The sequence below is a fragment of the Hordeum vulgare genome, chromosome 6H (assembly GCF_904849725.1).
Source record: "Hordeum vulgare subsp. vulgare chromosome 6H, MorexV3_pseudomolecules_assembly, whole genome shotgun sequence".
NCBI classification, from domain to species: Eukaryota; Viridiplantae; Streptophyta; class Magnoliopsida; order Poales; family Poaceae; genus Hordeum; species Hordeum vulgare.
In genome coordinates this window covers 276,889,041-276,908,648 of record NC_058523.1, presented here as the reverse complement: position 1 = coordinate 276,908,648, position 19,608 = coordinate 276,889,041, and positions in this window count along the sequence as shown.

Sequence of the window (19,608 nt, the reverse complement as noted above, 5' to 3'; positions counted from 1 at the left end):
CTTGTAACTCAGATATTTCTTTCTATGATCATATCGCAGACAGTTTATCCTCTTGTTACGACGAACTTCACTCCGAAACAGAATTGAACTTTTCAATATTTCAGACTTGTGATTTATTAAGTAAATACTCTTGTATCTACTCAAATCGTCATTGAAGTAAGAACATAATGATATCCACTGTGTGCCTCAGCACCCATTGGACTGCATACATCAAAATGTATCACTTCCAACAAGTTACTATCTTGTTTCATCTCAATGAAAACAAGGCCTTGCTCATGTGGTATGATTTGCATGTCACTAGTGATTCAAAATCAAGTGAGTATAAAGATCCATCAGCATGGAGCCTCTTCATGCAATTTATACCAACATGACTCAAGCGGCAGTGCCACAAGTAAGTGGTACTATCATCATTACCTCGTATCTTTTGGCACCAATATCATGAACATGTGTAACACTACGATCGAGATTCAATAAACCATTGAAGGTGATTATTCAAGCAAATAGAGTAACCATTATTCTCTTTAAATGAATAATCGTATTGCAATAAACACGATCCAATCATGTTCATGCTTAACGCAAGCACCAAATAACAATTATTTAGGTTTAACACCAATCCCGATGGTAGAGGGAGCGTGCGACGTTTGATCATATCAACCTTGGAAACACTTCCAACACGTATCGTCACCTCGCTTTTAGCTAGTCTCTGTTTATGACGTAGCTTTCATTTCGTGTTAATAATCACTTAGCAACCGAACCGGTATCCAATACCCTCGTGCTACTAGGAGGACTAGTAAAGTACACATCAACATCATGTATATCAAATATACTTCTTTCGACTTTTGCCAACCTTCTTATCTACCAAGTATCTAGAGTTGCTCCGCCTCAGTGACCGTTCCCCTCATAACAGAAGCACTTAGTCCCGGGCTTGGGTTTAATCTGGGGTCTCTTCATCAGTGCAGCAACTGCTTTGCCGTTTCACGAAGTATCCCTTCTAGCCCTTGCCTTTCTCGAAACTTAGTGGTTTTACTAACCATCAACTATTGATGCTCCTTCTTGATTTCTACTTTCGCAGTGTCAAACATCGCAAATCGCTCAAGGATCATTGTATCTATCATTGATATGTTATAGTTCATCACGAAGCTCTCACAGCTTGGTGGCAGTGACTTTGGAGAACCATCACTATCTTATCTGGAAGATCAACTCCCACTTGATTCAAGCGATTGTCGTACTCAGATAATCTGAGTACACGCTCAACGATTGAGCTTTTCTCCTTTACTTCATGGACAAAGAATCTTGTCGGAGGTCTCATACCTCTTAACAAGGGCACAAGCATGAAATCACAATTTCATCTCTTTAGAACATCTCTTATGTTCCATGACGTTTCAAAACGTCTTCGGCGCCTTGCTTCTAAGCCATTAAGTATTTTGTATTGAACTATCGTGTAGTCATCAGAAATGTGTCGGATGTTCACAACATCTACAGACGACGCTCGAGGTGTAGCACATCGAGTGGTGCATTAAGGACATAAGCCTTCTGCGCAGCAACGAGGACAATCCTCGGTTTTACAGACTCAGTCTGCAAAGTTTGCTACTATCTACTTTCAACTAAATTTTTCGCTAGGAACATATAAAAACAGTAGAGCTATAGCACAAGCTACATTGTAATTCGCAAAGACCATTAGACTATGTTCATGACAATTAGTTAAATTAATCATATTACTTAAGAACTCCCACTCAAAAAGTACATCTCTCTAGTCATTTGAGTGGTAGATGATCCAAATCCACTATCTCAAGTCCGATCATCACGTGAGTCGAGAATAGTTTCAGTGGTAAGCATCTCTATGCTAATCATATCAACTATACGGTTCATGCTCGACCTTTCGGTCTCATGTGTTCCGAGGCCATGTCTGCACATGCTAGGCTCGTCAAGCTTAACCCGAGTGTTCCGCGTGGGCAACTGTTTTAGACCCGTTGTATGTGAACGTTGAGTCTATCACACCCGATCATCACGTGGTGTCTCGAAATGAAGAACTGTCGCAACGGTGCACAGTCGGGGAGAACACAATTTCGTATTGAAATTTTAGTGAGAGATCACCTCATAATGCTACCATCGTTCTAAGCAAGATAAGGTGCATAAAGGATTAACATGACATGCAATTCATAAGTGACATGATATGGCCATCATCATGTGCTTATTGATCTCCATCACCAAAGCACCGGCACGATCTTCTTGTCACCGGCGTCACACCATGATCTCCATCATCATGATTTCCATCAACGTGTCGCCATCGGGGTTGTCGTGCTACTCATGCGATTACTACTAAAGCTACGTCCTAGAAATATAGTAAACACATCTGCAAGCACAAACGTTAGTTTAAAGACAACCCTATGGCTCCTGCCGGTTGCCATACCATCGACGTGCAAGTCGATATTAACTATTACAACATGATCATCTCATACATCCAATATATCACATCACATCGTTGGCCATATCACATCACAAGCATACCCTGCAAAATCAAGTTAGACGTACTCTAATCGTTGTTGCATATTTTACGTGGTGACCATGGGTATCTAGTAGGATCGCATCTTACTTACGCAAACACCACAACGCAGATATATGAATTGCTATTTAACCTCATCCAAGGACCTCCTCGGTCAAATCCGATTCAACTAAAGTTGCAGAAACCGACACTTGCCGGTCATCGTTGAGCAACGGAGTTACTCGTAGCGATGAAACCAGTCTCTCGTAAGCGTACGAGTAATGTCGGTCCGAGCCGCTTCGATCCAACAATACCGCAGAATCAAGAAAAGACTAAGAAGGGCAGCAAGACGCACATCACCACCCACAAAAACTTTTGTGTTCTACTCGAGATTACATCTATGCATGAACCTAGCTCATCATGCCACTGTTGGGGAACGTCGCATGGGAAACAAAAATTTTCCTACGCGCACGAAGACCTATCATGGTGATGTCCATCTACGAGAGGGGATTTCTGATCTACGTACCCTTGTAGATCGCACAGCAGAAGCGTTAAGAAACGCGGTTGATGTAGTGGAACGTCCTCAGGTCCTCGATCTACCCCGCGAACCGTCCCGCGATCCGTCCCACGATCCGCTCCGATCTAGTGCCGAACGGACGGCACCTCCGCGTTCAGCACACGTACAGCTCGACGATGATCTCGGCCTTCTTGATCCAGCAAGAGAGACGGAGAGGTAGATGAGTTCTCCGGCAGCGTGACGGCGCTCCGGGGGTTGGTGGTGATCTAATCTTAGCAGGGCTCCGCCCGAGCTCCGGAGAAACGCGATCTAGAGGAAAACCCGTGGAGGTATGTGTTCGGTCTGCCGTGGCAAAAGTTGTCTCAAATCAGCACTAATAGCTCCATATATATAGGAGGAGGGGAGGGGAGGCTTGCCTTGAGGCTCAAGGAGCCCCAAGGGCTGCGCCACCAAGGGGAGGAGGAGTCCTCCTCCAATCCTAGTCCAACTAGGATTGGAAGGTGGAGTCCTTCTCTTCTTTCCCACCTTTCCTTTTTTTCTGTCTCTTCTTTTGGTTTTTCTTTATCTCTTGCGCAAGACAGTCTTGGGCTGACCCCACCTACTTGGTGTGCCACCCCCAAGGTCCTTGGGCCCTCCCGGGTGGGTGGTCCCCCCTCCCGGTGAAGATCCGGAACCCATTCGTCATTCCCGGTACATTACCGGTAATGCCCGAAAACCTTCCGGTAACAAAATGAAGTCATCCTATATATCAATCTTCGTTTCCGGACCATTCAGGAAACCCTCGTGATGTCCGTGATCTCATTCGGGACTCCGAACAACATTCGGTAACCAACCATATAACTCAAATACGCATAAAACAACGTCGAACCTTAAGTGTACAGACCATGCGGGTTCGAGAACTATGTAGACATGACCCGAGTGACTCCTCGGTCAATATCCAGTAGTGGGACCTGGATGCCCATATTGGATCCTACATATTCTACAAAGATCTTAACGTTTGAACCTCAGTGCCAAGGATTCATATAATCCCGTATGTCATTCCCTTTGTCCTTCTGTATGTTACTTGCCCGAGATTTGATCGTCAGTAGCCGCATACATATTTCAATCTCGTTTACTGGCAAGACTATTTACTTGTTTCCGTAATACATGATCCCGTGACATACACTAAGTCACATTGCTTGCAAGGCTTGTGTGTGATGTTGTATTACCGAGTGGGCCCCGAGATACCTCTCCGTCACACGGAGTGACAAATCCCAGTCTTTATCCATACTAACTCAACGGACACCTTCAGAGATACCTGTAGAGCATCTTTATAATCACCCAGTTACGTTCCAACGTTTGATACACACAAAGCATTCCTCCGGTGTCAGTGAGTTATATGATCTCATGGTCATAGGAACAAATACTTGACACGTAGAAAACAGTAGCAACAAAATGACACGATCAACATGCTACCTCTATTAGTTTGGGTCTAGTCCATCACATGATTCTCCTAATGATGTGATCCCGTTATCAAGTGACAACACTTGCCTATTGTCAGGAAACCTTGACCATCTTTGATCAACGAGCTAGTCAACTAGAGGCTTACTAGGGACAGTGTTTTGTCTATGTATCCACACAAGTATTGTGTTTCCAATCAATACAATTATAGCATGGATAATAAACGATTATCATGAACAAAGAAATATAATAATAACTAATTTCTTATTGCCTCTAGGGCATATTTCCAACATATATACTTAGCTTGGCTTCTACCTAAATGACATAATTAGCCAATTTAGGTCAAAAATGCCTTAATAATCATAGTTGGCTCCAAAATGACACATTTTACCCAAGTTAGCTCTTGAATGGCCTATACTTAGCTTTGCTTCCACCTAAATGACATAATTAGCTTAGTTAGCTAGAAAATGGCCTGTTTAATAAAAAAATCACCTATACTTACCTAATTATCCTCCAAAATGACATAATTAGCTCCAAAAAGGCATAATTAGCTAATTTAGCTCGAAGAAGAGGACAAGAGGAGAAGAAACAGGAAAATTGAAAAGAAGGAATAAGAAGAAGAAAAGAAGAAGAAGAGAAGAAGAAGGAGATGGAGAAGAAGGAGAAGGAGCCCTCCTTCTTCTTCTCTCCTCCTTCTTTTCCTTCTTCTTCTCCTTCTTCTTTTCTTCTTCTTATCCTCTTCCTTCTCCTTCTCCTTCTCCTCCTCCTCCTCCTCAACCTCCTCCTGCTCCTTCTTCTTTTTCTTCTCCTTCGTCTTCTTTTCTTGCTTCTTCTCTTTCTTCTTCTACATAGCTTATTTTCCCCCAACATAGACATACTTAACTAATTATCCTCCAAAATGACATAATTAGCTTAGTTAGGTAAAAACATCATAAGAACCTTGGTTAGTCATTAAAATGACTAATTTAGCTCCAAAATGACATAATACGCTCAAAATGGCATAAGAACCTTGGTTAGCTCATGAATATTATATACTTAGCTTGTTTTCCTCAAAAATGACATAATTAGCCCATTTAGCTCCAAAAAGACATACTTAGCTAACAATCAGCTATTAAATAGCCTAAAATTATCTTAGCTAGCTCCAAAATGCCTTAATAATCATAGTTGGCTCCAAAATGACATCTTTTACCCAAGTTATCTCTAGAATGGCCTATACTTAGCTTGGCTTCCACCTAAATGACATAATTAGCTTAGTTAGCTCAAAAATGGCCTATTTAATATAAATTGACCTATACCTAATTATCCTCCAAAATGACATAATTACCTCCAAAAAGGCATAATTAGCTAATTTAGCTCGAAGAAGAGGACAAGAGGAGAAGAAAGAGGAATAATGGAAAGAAGGAAGAAGAAGAAGAAGAGGAGAAGAAGAGAATAAGAAGGAGAAGGAGGAAGAGAAGGAGAAGAAGGGGGAGAGAAGCTCCTTCTCCTTCTTCTCCTCTTTCTTGTCCTTCTTCTTGTCCTTCTTCTTTTCTTCTTCTTCTCCTCTTCCTTGTCCTTCTCCTTCTCCTCCTCCTCCTCCTTCTTCTTCTTCTTTTTCTTCTCCTTCTTCTTCTCTTCTTGCTTCTTCTCTTTCTTCTTCTAGGTAGCTTATTTTCCCCAACAAAGACATACTTAGCTAATTATCCTGCAAAATGACATAATTAGCTTAGTTAGGTAAAAACATCATAAGAACCTTAGTTAGCTCATTAAAATGACTAATTTAGCTCCAAAATGACATAATAAGCTCAAAATGGCTTAATAATCATAGTTGGCTACAAAATGACATATTTTATCCAAGTTAGCTCTAGAATGACCTATATTTAGCTAAGTTCTCTCCTAAATGACATAATAAGGCTATGTATCTCCAAGATGACCTATTCCACCTAACTTAGCTATTAAATGGCCTATACTTAGCTTTGTTCTCTCCAAAATAACCTATACTTCTCTTCTTCATCAAGTCTTCTTCTTCTAACTTTCTTATTTGCCATTTTGCAGATTACATTCACTTCACGAGAAGCTTGGATTATATTGATGGAATGCTTGAATATGGTTTCTTCTACCATGGATTCACGGAAGCTTGGATTGAAACTATTGTAGTATATGAATATATATGAAACTTTGTATGCATGGATGAAAGTGGTGTAATATATGGTTTGCTACGGATGCAACTTGCATAATATGTATGTATTATGGATGAAAGTTATTTTAATACGGTTATGAGTACGGAAGCAAAATTATTTCCGTCAAATATATATATATATATATATATATATATATCCTTATTATTGTGAAAATTGTTGGATATAACAGAAAATAAAATAAACAAGGGCTGTTTTGAGCCTTTTTCGTCCGCCCACCGACGGCAAAGGGCTTGCAGCAGACGGCAAAGGCTCCACAGCATGGCCGAAAAACCCTGGGAGTGCCCCCTTTGTCGTCGGCCTTAAACATGGCTGACGACAAGGGGGGGGGCTGACGGCAAAGGTGGAGGGAGAGAGGGGCTGGGTGCCCCCCTTTGTCGTCGGCCTGAATCACGGCTCACGTCAAAGAGGGGAGGGCAGACGGCAATGGGGGAGCGCAGACGGCAAAGAGCAGGTGAGCCGAGCAGCCTGCCGTTAGGACTTAACGAGAGCGTTTGCGGATCTGTCGTCCCATTTTATTTGCAGTCTGCCCCCCTCCCCATGGCAAAGATTCTTTGTCGTCCGCCTTCTAAAAGAAGACGGCAAATAACCTCTTTACCGGATATTTTTTTGCCGTCTAGTTTGCCGTCAACTGAAGGACGATAAAGCCTTTGCCGTTCGGGGTTCCCCCCTTTGTCGTCAGCCATGGCAGACGGCAAAGTCTCAGATTCCTATAGTGTGAACACCTGAAAAACAAAAAACACGAAGGAAACAACAACTAGCCATGGGCACTTGGGTTAATAGGTTAGTGTTCAAAAACTATATAAATTGGTGAATTATGACCCAAAAAGTATCTTAGGATGATAAGTTAATAGCATGGAACAATCAAAAAGTATAGAGACCTTTGAGACGTGATACGTCTCCGACGTATCTATAATCTTTGACTATTCCATGCTGATATATTATCATTCTACAATACTTTTGGGGTAATTATTTACCAAATTATATTATTTTTTAGCACTAACCTATTGCCCTAGTGTCGAGTGCAAGCTAGTGTTTTCTGCTTGTTTTCACTTTTCATGTTTTCCATACCAAACGAAGTCCAATTGAGCTAAAACTTTTTGGTGACTTTTCTTGACCAAAAGAAGAGCAACGAGCATTAGAGGAAGGTTGTGGCCACACGAGGGACCCACAAGCCAACCCAGCACGACCTGGGGGCGCGCCCTGTTGGCTTGTGGGCCCGTCGAGGCCCTCCCGACTCCGTTCTCTCGCTTATAAATTATGAGATACTCCCAAAACAGCATAAGGAGTCCCCAGACACTTTTTACGCCGCCCCAAGTCTCTATTCCGACAAGAGGTCATCTAGAACTCCGTTCCGGCACCCTCCTGGAGGGGGATCGATCACACAGGGTCTCTTCAAAAATCTTGCACCCTCACAATGATATGTGAGTAGTTCACGACAGACCTACTAGTCCATAACTAGTACCTAGATGGCAATCTCTCTCTCTTGATCTTAAATACAATGATCATTGCATCTTCGCTTTGATTGACATGATGTAATTCCTTTTGTCCGGTGCATTTGTTGGGGTCCGATGAATTGTGGGTTTATGTTCAGTTTATTCATAATAAATATTTGAGTTTCCTCTCAATACTTATATGATTCTTATGTGCATGATTATTATAGCTTCGTAATTCTCTCCGATCTATTAAAATAGTTTGGCCAACTAGATTGATATTTCTTTGGTGAGAGAGGTGTATTGTAGTAGGTTCAACGTGGCGAATTTCTATATCCCAGTAACAGAAGGGGACAAGATGCGTCTTTGTGTTGCTTATACTAAGGATAAACCGATGGGGTTTATTCAAATTGCTTGAGTTTACTTTGTCTAGATCATGTCATCATTCTCCATACATTACTCTGTTTTACTTAATACTCTGGATGCATGCTGGATAGCGGTCTATGAGTGAAGTAATAGTAATAGGTGCAGGAAGGAGCTCGCATATTTGTTTATGGACGTGATGGCATATATAAAAATTCCTTCAAAGCCTTGATGCCATTTACTCGGTTTTATTTTATCTTGCTATCTACAATTATCTACACAACTCACTCACTTGCAAATAACAAGAACAAGAGGATTGACAACCCTCTTGCTCACATTGGGAGAGAGTTGTTTGTTCTTTTGTGTACATCCGCTGAAGAAGGTTCGTTCATATTCCTATTGGTTCGATTAACCTTGGTTTCGCAAATGAGGTAAATACTTACCCACATTGTGCTGCGATAACCCTTCCTCTTCATGCAAATCCCCACGCAGATCACAAGTATAAGGAAGGATTTCTGGCATCGTTGCCCAGGAATATTATCACTAACTACCAAGTAACTCCACATAAATTTTCTTTCACTTTTTATGCTTTTGATATGCTACTATATTTAGTTTGTCTCTTCAGAAAATAAAAATACAAGAACATTTACCTTTGCTTGTTTAGCTTGTTAATAGATTTTATCTTCACTCTCTAGTTTGTGTGTCTTGCTTGGTACTTTGTTTGCTTGGTCACCATGTGTCAAGATACTAATAAGTTGTGTAACTTCTCAAATACTTATAACAATGATTTTATTAGTACTCCTATATCACCCACCACTAGTGCGCATTACTGAATCTTGTCATGAAAGAGCAATTTTTGGGAAGTCCTAACGAGGATACGCATAAGAAAAAGTATATGGATAATGATATTGTGGAATTAAAATTCTTTCCTTTTTCACTAAGAGAAAAAGCTAAAGCTCTGTTTTCATCTTTACCACGTATAGTATTGGAACATAGGATAAGTGTAAAGATAATTAATTATTTCCTTGTTCACTAAGAGAAAAATCTAAAGCTTTTAATACCATGTTTTCACCACCCATAGAAATCAAATAATTAATTTTCAAAAACATGATAGAGAAAATGTTGCACAACCATGGTAGATAATGAAACTGATGATAACAAATTGCCGCACTCATGGTTTGAACTTTTAGATGATTATCCAAAATTTGTATGATGGACTAAACTTTGTGTCTAGAAATCTTCTAGATTCTTCTAAAGGTGGTACCTTTATGGATGTGACCTTAGTAGAGGCCACAAAAGTTCTAGACAACATCATGACTAATTATTCTCAATGGCATACAGAGAGCTCCAGCCGGTAAGACGGTAAATTCTGTTGATGAAATCGCTACGTTGAGTGAAAAAGTGGATGCTCTTATGAATTTGGTTGATTATAAAAATATTCATGTTAATCCCAATGATATGCTCTTGTCTACCTTGATTGAGAAAATAATGATGCTATTGATGTGAACTTTGTCTTACGAAATAATTTCAACAACAATGCTTATAGGGGTGATTTCAATGCTAGGCCATATCCTGGTAAAGTTCCTAATGGTCATAGAAATTCTTATGGTAATTCTTATGTATATTCTTCTACAAATTCAAATAGGATACCCTCTGATCTTGACAAAAAAATTAAGAAACTCACTAATTCTCAAAAAGTTTTCAATACTATGGTAGAACAAAAAATGCATGTTGTTGATACTTTCGCTAAAAACATGGATATAATTGCTCTTGATGTAGAAACGCATATAAAAGCTTTGCCTAATAAGCATGATTTTAATGATACTATTAAACCTATCCAAGATTTTATAAATTAATGTAAGGAGAGGACCTCTAAGTTGAAAGCTAAGCGGAAATTCGTAGAAAAAGCACTTCCTCCCGGTTTTTACAGGAATCATGATGAAGATCTTAAAATGATTGGTACTTCTCCTATTGAATATATGTTTACTTCTATTAATATTAATGAAAAAGGTACTGGAGACGAGTCAACTCTAGCAAAGGAGCAGGCCTTTTGCTTCGAGAGTGATGGTTTTAATGCTAAAACTGAAAAGTGGGTTTGAATAGGTCAAAACTTCAACTACTGATATGCCCACAATTTTGTATTACAAGGACTTTAATTATGATAATTTATATTTAGTAGAATTTCTTTCCGTTATGCAATCCATTATCAGCTCACCCAATGCTTATGAACAAAACAAAGCTTTTACTCAACATATGGTCCAAACTATGGTGAAAACTTATGATGAGAAACTTCAGTTGAGTGGTAACCTAATATCAATATTAATATAAAGAAATATTAATGCAATGCTTTTTGTGACCTTGGTGCTAGCGTTTCAACTATACCCAAATCTTTATGTGATGTGCATGGTCTCACTAATATTGAATAATGTTCCCTAAACTTGCATCTAGCGGATTCTACCATTAAAAAAACCTTGGGTAGAATAAATAATGTGCCAATCATTCCAAAGAAATAATTATGTGCCAATAGATTTCATTGTTCTTGATGTTGATTGCAACCCTACTTGTCCAATCATACTTGGAAGACCCTTCCTACGGACTATAGGTGCAATCACTGACATGAAAGAGGGAAACATAGGGTTCCAATTTACATTAAGTAAACTAATGGTAAACTTTCCAAGAAATAGAATTAGAACACCTTATGAATCAATCATAATATCGACTTATGGGTGGAGTATCAAAGATGACAACACTTGAAAGTATGCAATATGCCCAGCGAGGGGCGTAAAACAGTAGCACTTGTTGGGAAGCAACACAATAGTTATCTTTGTTTTTTTCATTTACTTGTTGTTTTCTTGTGATAACATGATTATTTCCTTTGTAATGATTGTCTTCTTATGTTTTAATTATTGTTTGTTCCAAGTAAAGCCTTTGGGTTGATTTGTTTGATGAGTAGAATTGATACAGTGTAAAAATAGAAACTTTGATGCCCAGTACAGAATTTCTCTGATTTTACTAGAGCGTCTTTTTGGACTGAGTGTTTTACACAGTATTTCTATACAAATTATTCATGACTTACTAATTTTTTCATAATATTTGGAGTTATATAAATATAAGTTCATTACAGATTACTACAAACTATTCTCTTTCAGTCAGATTCTGTTTTTGCTTACATTGTTTTCTTATTTTGATGATGCTATGGATTGTATCGGGGGTATAGTCCATGGAGAAGATATAGTACAGTATCTTATTCTAAAATAAAATAAGAATCAAATCATAATATCACATGAAAGTATTTGATATATTGCTTATCCTAACGGATGTCACAAAGTTTTGTTGAGTTTTATGTGACTCAACTTTTGAAGTTTTGGGTTTTATCCCGATGGACAAAGGATTACCGACCAGCAAAAGCCTAATATTGGGAATTTCCAAGGCACCCCAAGGTAATATTCTAGGAAGACTCAAGCGTCTAAGCTTGGGGATGCCTGTTAGGGCCGGAATTTCTAGGAATTTAGTTTCCCTTCAAAATGGCCCTTATGCATACCAGCCCCAGGAATACTGTTAGCTGGTACACAATTCCTTGATACAATTGTCCAAGTAAATTACAAATTTAAGGTACAAGACCGAGGTTGTCCATGGAGTACTTCCGAAAGGGTTTCTAGTAGTTGATGGTCGAAGTGGATTAGTGATCTCCAACGTCTATGGGACTCCATTTGCCACAGGAACAACTGACCTGGTTAATTCCTATCTCACACGACTGCTGACTTTGGTGCCTAGGTTCCGGGCTTATCATTTGGATCCTCCTCTCCAAACAGACAATCTGACCCAGACAATAGACAGGGACAAGCCAGTGGGTACTTTGAATGTACTCGCAAACATCATGAAAACATACATAAATTGGCAGGGGTTAATATGCACTTGTAATAATACCACAATATTTCGTCAACCATAAAATAACTTATCATGTAATAGTAAACAGGTAATTTAATCATACTGACAAATGAATTAGCAATCAATAAGAGTCAAATTAATGGATGTGATATAAGACATGCCTCCGTCGGGTGTTTGAGCGACACCACATACATGGCTTACATGAAATAATAACAAGCATGCCAGAGTTGGGAGTCGGAGCGGCACCGCATAAAGGGATTATATGAAATAATAACAAGCATGCCACAGTCGGGCGTCTGAGCGACACAAAATAAAGGGCTTATAAGAAAAAATAACAAGCATGTCACAGTCACGCGTCTAAGCAACACCACATTAAGGGCTCATAAGAAATAATAACAATGAATATCCAGGAGGTAGAACCGTCCCAAGGATATCGAACATTCATGTATCATAAAGGTTAGTCCACGATAAAATAATAATTATGATCATCCACCATACTTCACGGTTTTCTCATGTTTATGTTAACTTCCCCCGAAGACCGACACTCAGTCCGACACTTGACCTGTCAACTAGTCATCCGTGATCGCGGACACAGCTACTCGAATAATTTCGACACCGTAGAGGGTGTACTCTTTACACACAACCCAAGGGTTCCAATAGTCACTCGGACTAATCCCGCATACGGTATTTTACAAGCAAACACGCATAACCGACTTCACCCGGACTATGCTGCTAGTTAAAAACCTTGAGACGAGGAGGCCATCACCCTTGAATAGCATGGGAGCACATTTATACCGCGTGCTACAAGGGAAGGGCCATTCCCTCTCGGGCGCAAACCGTAAAACACCCATGCCCCCTCACCGGATGACAGGATGTAGTCTAGGGCCATGGATACCTTCATCTCGGCCCCTCTACTTGGTGTGTACCTGATAATAGGTTTACGACTTACTCAACCGTATTCCCTTTCGGGAAGAACCGTGGTAGCACGAAAGGGTAGGGTGACAAGTGAGAAGACTCGATCTATGGTCGACTTAGGAGGTTTAAGTTATTCCCTACATGATTAGCATAATCAAATTGTTTCATCACCACAGACAGAGTCAATCCCTATCATACCCCATCATGACTTGTTGATAATCCTCGTCCCACGAGATGTCAGTCCCAAAGTTGTATCTCCCCGAGACACCGACTCTCTTCGAGTCCCATCCGGTAGGCATAGGTGGCAGAAGGATGTGACTACTGTCTCATGCATCTCAACATGCAATAAATGTAATTTCAACCATATAATTGTATGCATGATTATCACATGCAATGTCATCACTCATTGAACATACACCATAATGTTTGCTTCAACAAGCAAACCACACACAACCAAAATATATCAAGGTTCAGAATTCTTGCCTTGCAAGTGTAGAGAGGTGAGGTGCACATCAAAACTTTTGAAAGTTTTTATCTTTCTTCAAATCCTATTTAAAGAAAATGCTCAAGTCAACTTTGAATACAAACATAACTCAAAAATTGTTTGGATTTTTTTTCAATTAAATACTAAAATAAACTAGACACAATTTGAAAGAGGTGTGAAAAAGAATCAACTCAATTGGAGTTTTATTTTAAAAGTTAGGGCCAGTCAAAGTTTGGTCAAAGAATTTGTTTTTAATTAAATCAGAAAAAAACGATCCAAACGTGAAAACGCTTATGCAAGGAGGAAAACATACTCTTCCCGAATAAGTCTCCACTTAAGTCAGCTTCGACTCGGCTCTGTCGCTGCGTGTGGGGGCCCGGCGGTAGGTTTGACACTGGTCAAACCAGTCGTCTCCCTCCTATGGCCGAGGGGAGGTGAGGCCTGTGGCGATGCCCGCCAGCGACTGGGGCCACCATTCCCGAAGCTGAGAGCACCAGGGTGCTCGGAGCTCCAAGGCGATTCCGTGGAGGTGCGTCTTGGTCGATGGAGAGCCTGGAAGCTCCGGCGGCTACGAGGTTGGTGAACGGCGCCGCGTGCTTGCAAGGGGCGTTGCCTACGACTCATCTGGGTCTAGGCCGATAGGGGAAAAGGCTCGCGGCGCTCATGCAGTTCCATTCCGGGAAAGAACGGCGCCGGAGAAGCTAGTCTGGCTGTGAATTTAGGCCGAAGGGGCGACGGGCGAATCGTGACGGGAGGTGAGGAAGAAGGTGGCTCCGGTGAAATTGGAGTAAGGCGGGTCTCCCATGGCGGTGGAGAGTGGGCGGCCATTGCTAGAAGGGCTGGGGGGGGGGGGGGGGGGGGTTATAGGGCCTCGAGGTCGGTTCAGAGGTGGTGGCCATAAGACCGCTGACCAACCGTCTCTAGAGCTGCAGAGGAACTTGGCGGCGCAGGAGGTGATCAAAAGGGGTCCTGGCTGGCGGTTTGGCTAACCGGACGCGGGAGCTTTTGCCGCAGGGGGTCAGCTAGCGAGCCGCTATGTCTCAGGCGGTGCTGCATCGCCAGGGCATCCGCTGCTAGCATTGGCGGCCAGCACGGTTGCAGGGGATACAGCGTGGGTCAGCATTGCTAGAAAAGAGGGGCTACACGTTGCCTCTGTGCGGGGGTCACTCGAGCAGTGGAGGTGGGCGTGGCGGCTCCTATGCGGCACGTCGAAAACTCGCGCTCTCGCCACGCTTGGGCATGCCTGCCGAGTGCTCGACAGAATGCCAAGGGGTCATAGATGGCTTGGTTGCAGCCACAACTTGACAACTCTGCAAAGCAAGCACAGAACTATGCCAATTCACACCATGCACCAAAGGTATTTGACAAAATTCCAGGGACATCTAGGTGGATCTGATGGCTATAAAAAATTCTAGGTTGGAGGCTTCTTGGATGCTAACAAAGATGGCATAGTTAGTTTTTGAAAAGCCGAAAATTGTTAATGCACTAATTTGAGAAAAACAAATCTAGGCAGCAACTTAGGGAGATTAAAACAGGCGCTTAATTTATCCATTAGGGGCTGATCTCCTTGACTTAAGGGTTTGGTAAGGCCTACTGCCATCAGTAAAAATCTCAATAAAGATGGGGCAAGTTAGAACATGGTCCTAGTACAAACTGCAACTCTGATACATAACAAAAAAAGAGTTTGGGTGCTCAAAATTCTCAGAACACCAAAGTGGGTTTTTGCATAAAATTGATTTATATGAACTCCTTGACAACCCCAAATTTTTGTAGAATTTTTAAAACACTATATCAGGGGGTTGTAGTACAAAGTACCAAATTGGATCAGAATAAAAAAGAAGATAATGTTCTCACTTTTAAAAACACTTGGCTAGGTTTTTCCATAAAATATATCCAAGAACATCATAGGTCAACTTTAAGTTTTTGGAAATTTTTAAAAGAAGTTAACAAATGGTTCTAGTTGAAATTGGACCCTTACAGAAATTAAAAGACAATTTGAATAAAGGAAATGAAAAGAAAGTAGTTATAAAAAGGCCTTCAATGGATTGGGCAATGAAGTGGAAAATATTTGAAGTAAGTACTCAAGCCAAACATGTTTTTCAAAAGCTCTTACTTAGGAAAGGAAGTTTTCATAAAACAAATAAAAGAAGGGAATTGAAATCAGGAGAAGACCCACAAATAGAATTTTAATTAATTCTGGTCAAATTTTAATAAATAAAATCATGGCTAAGGTTTTGGGGTGTTACAAACTCTACCCCCTTAAGTAAAATCTCGTCCTCGAGATTTGTTAAGGTCGTAGCAAACATATTTACACCTACCATACTGCAATATTAGCAAAAGAAATACTCTATATAAACGATATGACGAGGTCACAATGAAAGAACGATAATTGGTGAAACTGTGCCGGGGTACTGGTCCTATAGACAAATTCAACGGTGTGGCAATCGAGACGTTGCTATAATGGCTATGACAGTATTTCGGAAAGGAAAATTTCCAATTTCCGAATTGTGCTTGCCGTACCTGAGTGCACAGTCCTCGCTCTGGCTGACTGTTGGACCCAGGGCCCACTATCATTCTCTTCTCGTTCCTCCGACTCTCTTCTTCTTCTTCTCCCTCTCGCGCACTTTCCGGGCTTTCTTCACTCGTGGCGTCTAGCGTGTAGGATGTCTAGGGCCGTACTGCGGTAGTGCGCGGCGTGCTAAATGCCGATGTAGTGTGCACTCACTTTGCGGGCCAGTGCGTGTCGGCACTGCTCGCGGATTCACCTCCGAACACCGGCGATTGAGCGATGAGCGGCACTGGTGGACTTCTCTCACCATACACCAAACTCGGGCTAGAAAAACGATCGCGTCGCTCCTCTCTTCTTCCTCACACCTAGCCTCACTCCTCCTGCCTCGTTCTCCTTCTTCATTTCTGCCTGTAGGAGCTCGAGGCAAGGCTCTAATGGCGGTCGAGCTTCCGGGGTGGTTGACGATCCTGCTGGCTGGATGGATGGCGGCATTGGTCGGGCTCTCGGTGCTGCTATGCGTGATGATCAAGACGTTCGTCGCGACACTTCTGCTCGGGTGGTGGTTGTCCAAAGTGGCGGTGAATAGGGTAAGTAGGCGTGTGCAAATTGCATGGGTGGTTGCTAGTGTGCTGGCAGCACTCTGCAACAATAAAAACACCCACAATGTATTCCTGTCAGAAAAACTGTGGCGCAAGCGAGGCGATTAGCTAGGTGTTAGGTGTGTGTCGGTCTGCCCTTAGTGCATTGGCAGAGCGAGTGTGGTTGTGAGCCGGTTGTCATGCAAATAAAACCATTGTTGGAAAAAGTTTTGTTGCGATAGTTTTATTTAGAAAAATTATCAGACAAAGGATTGTCCTAAGAAAAACAATCCAAGGAAAAAATGCAGCAATCACACAACTGAAATATAACATATGCATGCGACAATTTTACAATGTAAGTTACAAGTATCACATCACACTATCAAATTCTAGGCTAGCAGATACAAACAAGGCGTTCACGGAACACGCAAAAATCTAACGGTCATGTGGAAATATTTCCGTCAGTGGAATATCTTCTTCGTCCTCAAGGACGAGCGGTTGTAGGACTCGCAGAATGCGTCCTGCTGGGTCTAGCCTAAGGGGTTCGCCAATTGTGATTTGAGGATTTTGGACAGCGAGGGCCTGGAGAAAATCCATCACTCATTGGGTCAAATGCTCTTGACCGATGACATACTGCACGAGCCTGATGAACACGGGGTCTCCCTCCGCACGGGTGCTTGGAAAGACGCTGCTCCTCCGGGCGCTTCACAGCTCGGAAAATAAGGATACCCCCTTTCACTAGCATATGGTAATGCAAATCAAAGGCAAGTAACCGCTTCGTAGGAAGCAACCTCTATGGCAATTTTCAGGGTAGGCATAGATTTCCTGCTGAAGCAGACTTCCTTGGGGTCTTGGTTAAGGCCCACTATGAAAATGTGCACACTTGCCCAATATTTCTAGGCGGTGGAAGTAATCCTTGATTTGAACATCTCGCACTAGGGTGTGAGGGGAGAACCCATGGTACTGCGGGTAAAATCCGACAATATCTTAACAAAACTTCCTGGAGTTGCATCTGTAGTTCTGAGGTAACTCCCTTGGGGTGGCATGGCAAAAGGATTGGAAAGACAGTGCATAAGGCGAGGAATTATGGAAAAAGTCACGGGTGACTCTTATATAGGACTGGGTTAGGGCATAAGCTTTGAGCTGGGTTGGTCTTGGTGGTTGGCTCCGCTCTAACGTGGGTCAATCAAGGCCACAAATAAAAGTAAACGAAATATGACATATTACTGTGGTGGTCCATTGGGAATTGGCTTCCGGTGGTTACGTCCAACTATAAACTATACGGCCACATGCACACAAACATGGCTATGAGCGATACTATAAAATAATGGCACAAAAAACAACTTGCCTATTTATTTATGATAATACCAGGTCATAAATTATACGCAAGGGAACACTAAGGCGGGGTTATTGCTTAGTCTACCTTGTTTACATATAGGTGAACGGGTCTTGCAGACGTCGAGTTTTCTGCAACCATGGTGTCATGGTTGCTCGGGGAAGAAGGTGGGGATACAAGACTGGGGTAGCTTTGGTGTCCATTACGAGGTGCTGAGGCTACCTCCCCGTTGGAGGAAATCCACAAAATGGGGCGAAGCTCCTCAGGAGAGATAGGCGCATGTTTTGGTTCGGCAGCATGGCCAGACCTGAGGAGCTCAATCGGTCTCCCAAACATCACTACAGGGTTTCTCGCGTCGGTCTCCACTTCTCTCCTCCTTTGGTGAAGATGAGCTAGCTTTCCACGAGCTGCAATCAGGTCGAGGGTGACCTCGTCGTACAGTGCCTCTTGCACTCTCATGTAGCACACGAGATGCAATAGGGCGGGGTTGGTCTCATGGTCTCCGCTGGTGACTTGGAGTGGCCTACCATAACCTTCACAGCTAGGGTCGTAGTGGAACGAGCGACGGTTAACTCTTGGTGACACGTGTCGGAGTTGAAGAATTGCCTCTTGAGCTTCTAGTGGGATGGATTATGGCTCATAGGAAGTTGTCTTTCCGGTGAACCAATGCGGACGCTCTTAGGTGATACTCCTGCCATAGATATGTGATGTGGCCCAGAAGTTATGGATGGCGTCACCCGTGTAATGTTGGTACACAACATATTCCAGAGGCTCTTCCATGGCAAAGGTACGACGGGTTAGGTTGGCAAGGATGGCTATAAAACCTCCTTGTTCCACATAAGTGGTCTCATTGTGAACAATGGGGTGTGGCATCTTGGGAGGTGGTAGTGGCTGTGATGTGCACTGTTGGGCAATCGTTCCCTTTATAGAAAGGGAAAATGGAGTCTTCCCTCGCAAGATTGCGAAAATGATAACTTTGTAATCGGTCACTAGCGTGTGACCATAGGCTAGTCTGATAGGTTGGGAACCGATTGCCGAAAGGTGTTGGCTAACACTATTCAGGCTACTGGTTAGGACAGGCTTGGCTGGGTGGTTACCTAGGATTATTAACCCTGCTAAGACATGATTAGCCAATGGTCAGCCTGGCTCTGATACCAAGTTTGTCACGACCAGTTTTTCTAGGATTTTAGTTTTCCTTCAAAATGGACCTTGTGCATACCAGCTCCAGGAATACTGTTAGCTGGTACACAATTCCTTGATACAGTTGTCCAAGGAAATGAAAATTTTGAGGTACAAGACAGAGGTGGTCCATGGAGTACATGAACAAGGGTTTCTACTAGTTGATGGTGGTAGTGGATCTGGGATCTCCAGCGTCTATGGGACTCCATTTCCCACAGGAACAACCGACTTGGTTAATTCCTATCTCACGCGACTGCTGATTTCGGTGCCTAGGTTCCGGGCTTATCGTCGAGATCCTACTCTCCAA